Source organism: Gymnodraco acuticeps, unplaced genomic scaffold (genome assembly GCF_902827175.1).
Source record: "Gymnodraco acuticeps unplaced genomic scaffold, fGymAcu1.1, whole genome shotgun sequence".
In the NCBI taxonomy this organism is placed as follows: Eukaryota; Metazoa; Chordata; class Actinopteri; order Perciformes; family Bathydraconidae; genus Gymnodraco; species Gymnodraco acuticeps.
In genome coordinates, this window is record NW_022991861.1 from 10709 (window position 1) to 15746 (window position 5038).

Below are 5038 nucleotides of genomic sequence, written 5' to 3' on the forward strand. Positions count from 1 at the left end.
CACTGCTTCCCTGCAGCGAGGCTCCCCCCGCCCTCCTGTTGACAGTTCACGAGCGCCGAGCTCTTCGCCCCCCCCCCCCCCCCCCCCTTGATAATTCACGATCGTCAGCACGCTGATAAAATGTATTTTTTTGAATGGCACTTCATATCAAAAAGGTTGCCGACCCCTGTTCTATGGCTATGACATAACCGCCTTTTTGGGGCCTCTGTCTTTTTCTCCTTAAGTCAGGAGCCCCCCTCCCTGTGTACTGCTGTGAGGGAAGAGAGAAGAAACTGTCTCTCCCTTATCAGTGAAACCATTATAGTCCTTACACACTCAACTTAACAAACTACTTGTGTTTGTTTATACTGTAAATATAGAAAATCATAAAATATGAAGCATTTTCATTGTGGGTTATATAAGAATATAATTGATTATATTTGATTATAACTAACTTTCGTTTTAAGTATTCACTTGATACTATGAAGATCTCAACAACACCATCATTACTGTGACATAAGAGGGTGCCATAAAATGCTCTGATAATACTTGCATATTTTTACTTAAATAAGGTTTGAATTAGGGCTGTGCAATTAATCGTATTTTAATCTCTATTACGATTTTGGCTTGCAACTATTATGAAAACAACGTAATCGGGAAAAAAACTATTATTTTGCTGCATTCCCTTTCGCAATGATGCTCTCAATGTGTCTTGCGTTACACAACTTAGCATTTAGATTAATAAAGGCCTTGGGGCTATGTTGTTTGATTGAATTAAACACAATATATGCACTCCACTATGCTGTTGTACTGTATCTGAAGATCTTAATATGATTGCTCATATTTTAAGCCATCTTTTTCCCGGCCCCTTGCTTTGGATCATTTTCATCAACCGGCCCCCATTCCAAACAAATTGAATAGCCCTGGCGTAGTGTATCTGTGAACAATCCCAAATACAATTCATTGTTTACATTGCGGCTAGTGCTAAACCAGAAGAAAAAACCCTTTTTCATTTTTAACGGTAAGTGGAAAGGGGCTGGGCTACATGAGGTGAATTGAGCCAACATAATTAGACCCTTTTTTTTTCTGACTGTGTTGTTGTGGCAATTCAGCACTCACAGAAGGAAAGAATAAAACGGAGAGGAATCAATAAAACACAAACACAGATATAGTTGATTAATTATTATTTCGTTGTACAACAATCAATAATAATGAGGAAACATTACCTTGCAAACAAGCAGTCAATAGTGGTAATGCTCCAACGAGTACAAGTCTTTCACATCACATATTGTTCCAGATGTCGAAAGGTCATTATCTCGTGACCTCTTTATGTGTAATTCATACCCTGTCAGGATATGAACCACCTAACTAACAATACTTAACTGTATTATTCTGAGGAGGGCCTCTTTGCACTTCCGCTCACCCCTAATAATTGCGGAAGAGACGATGGGCCTCTCTTTTTCTGGAAACTGTAATTCAATAACATACCTAATTATATTGACTAGGTCCAAGACTGATATAACAGTGTGTTTCCTGTTTCCTGCAGATGTCCAGCAGCTGGTGGTGGTTAAAGAAGAGCCTCTCCCTGACCAGCAGGAGTGGAGCTCCAGTCTGGACCAGGAGGACCCAGACCCCCCCCCCCACACATTAAGCTGGAACAGGAGGAACTCAGGATCAGTCAGGAGGGAGAGCAGCTTCAGGAGCTGGAGGAGGCTGATATCACCAAGTCCACTTTCACTCCTGACCCTGTGAAGATTGAAGATGATACAGAGAAACCTCAGTCCTCACAGCCTCATCAAAGACCAACTGAACACATGGAAACAGAAGCTGATGGAGATGACTGTCGAGGACCAGTACCAGCCAGGAACTCAGATCCAGAGAGCAGTTTACAACCAAAGACTGAGGACCACACTGGAGACTCTTCTGAAGACACTGATGACTCTTCTGAACCTGACGCTGAACACAGTGCTGATTGGAAGGAGACCAGAGAACCTGCCTCAGGCTCAAACTCACTGAAAAATAGACAAGAATCTGTCAGTGATCCCCGACGTAGTGCTGAAAATAAACCATTCAGCTGCTCAGTTTGTAAGAAAGCTTTTAGATATAGACAAGTTCTAAATCGACACATGAGAATCCACACAGGAGAGAAACCATTCAAATGCTCAGTTTGTGAGAAAGCTTTTTCACAGAGTGGAACTTTAAAGGAACACATGAGAGTCCACACAGGAGAGAAACCCTTTCGCCGCTCAGTCTGTAAGAAAGCTTTTTCACACAGTAGAAGTTTAAAGGCACACATGAGAGTCCACACAGGAGAGAAACCATTCACATGCTCAGTTTGTGAGAAAGCTTGTACACAGAGTGGAAGTTTAAAGGAACACATGAGAGTCCACACAGGAGAGAAAGCACACAGCTGCTCAGTCTGTAAGAAAGCTTTTTCACACAGTAGAAGTTTAAAGGAACACATGAGAGTCCACACAGGAGAGAAACCATTCAAATGCTCAGTTTGTGAGAAAGCTTGTTCACAGAGTGGAAGTTTAAAGAAACACATGAGAGTCCACACAGGAGAGGAAATATACAGCTGCAATCAAATCAAATCAAGTTTTATTTATATAGAACATTTATAAACGATTTTTGGTCGAGCCAAAGTGCTGTACATATAATAAAAATAGCGTACAGTAGAGACACTTTACAGCAAATACAACAGCACAGATTGTTCAGAAAAACGATACCCTCTGTCCTTAGACCCTCTATCCTTAGACCCTCTATCCTTAGACCCTCACATCGTACAAGGAAAAACTTCCAGAGAAAAACCCACAGTTTAAAGGGGAAATGGGAGAAACCTCAGGGAGAGCAACAGAGGAGGGATCCCTCTACCAGGAAGGACAGACGTGCAATAGATGCCGTGTGTAAATCGAAGAGATAATACATTTTACAGCATATAGACCGAATGTTAGGAAATGCAAGTGTCTGTAATAAGAAGATGAATCCACGAGGATGTCAGCTACAATCCTGTGGAAGCCATCGGGGAAGCAGCATGACGAGACCCAAGGCAGGACCGCATAGACAGGTTCAGCCACGACCCGAACGTCCACGACTTAATCCAGGACTCGGGATAGAGGATCCAAGACACAGGACTACAGCAAGAGGATCAGCCTCGACTCCGGATCCCGGCGTAGATATAGATACAAAACAAGAAAAAAAAGATTTGGCTGGGTTAATCGGAACAAGAGAATACACAGACACAGACAGAGAGGGGAAAGGTCATTGGATAAAAGTTATTCTTGATAACCCTCTAGAAAGATCTCATGAACTTCCCCACTCAATCTATCAAGACCCGAGCAGTTCTATTAGATATAGGATAAGAAACAGAGATAGGGAGCACAACAGATTAAACGTATGTGGTAAATTGCCAAAGTGCTTTGTTTTGAACGTTCATCAGTATTATAATCAAAAAGAGAAATATGAACGTTAGTTTTTACTGAAATGATCAAATAAAGTCAACATCTCACAGTCTTTACTGAGCTGTGTGGGGTTTGTTCAACTTTTAAAAGATGTTTGAATGGTGACATACACAGTGATAGATGTTAAGGACTAACGTTTATAATAACTACATCTGTATTGATTTTAAGATCTTTTCATCAATCATACGTATTGGGATCATTTGTATTCATGTGGACCGGAGGGAGAGGGGGACGAGCAGAAGTTTCACTTTCCTTTTTTATTTCACAGTTTGAATATTTTTTTATTATTCTTTGTTTGCTAGCCAAGGTGTTTTATTTGCTTTGACTGTAAACATGTGTACACCTTGTTGTTAATAAAAAAACCTTCCAAACAAATGAACAGTCTTTCATGTACAGTATATTGTTAACACATTTTAAAATGACCATGTTGAACAGCTACAACATGAAAATACTTCTAGGCAGATTGTGGAGGATAATGGGAGAATGAACAGAGGGGCAGAAACACCATCTGAATAATGGCCACTTCTTGCTAAATGTACATTTCCATGTGAGGCTTTTATCCCAGGCGACTCACAATAGGTCAATGAACAATGAACAGTGGTAGACAGTAGCTCATTTACAAGGCACGGTACTTAAGGACAATCTTGAGGTACTTGAGACTAATCCTGCAGCTTTATACTTCTGCTCCACAACATTTCGAGAATGAAGAAACCATCACGTATGAAAGGAACATGTGAATAGAGGGGCAGAAAACCGTCTTGGACATTTACATTTCAATCTTGAACAATGAACAGCGGTGGACAGTAAAGTACGTGTTATAGCAGAAAATGTAATACAGCATATTTCTGGTATATTCATTTTAATGTCACCTGATATATAGGATGTGTGTTTAACATGTCTATTTTTTCCTCTTAATTATAGAGAGGTTTTTTATATATATTCCCAAAATGATGTCCCATTTTAAGTAGAAGTAGATTAGCGCAAATGGTCTTTTCTTCCACTTTTGTGTTATAATCAAAAAGTGGTTTTGTGGCTATTTGTGAGTAGGTAAGGTACAGTACAACCTGTGATTTCTGCCTTGAGTAAAATCATTACCCGTTGATAAGTATTTTTCAGAAAGTCATTTTGGGCTTTCAAGGGCGGAACTCAGTAGGTTATCTGTAAGAGTTTTTTGTATGATCTGGAAACTTAAATGAATAAAAGGAGGAAATGTATGTGTGCTCATATGCAGACCAGGGTTTCCGCTAGGATTTTTTCTCGCCGGTCAGAATTTATTTTACCGGATAAATTCGAAACTTACCGGTCATGTTTCAATAACAGTCTATCTTACAAACGCAACTATAATGTACACCTAGATTGACGAAAGAATGACAACGACCTCAAATCAGTTTGACTATTTAATGAACAACAGAAACGATTAAACAAAACGAACAGGAACGATTGAGCAAAACCTCATTAGCCGCTAAAATGTAGGCTATTAAAAAAAAACACGTGTAACATCTGGAGCCCGTTTTTAAAAAAGGCATCACCCTAGGCTACCCTTTTTACTTTCTCCTTGCTTTCATTGCGGCAAAGTCCTCTGCTGCAGAGCTGAAATG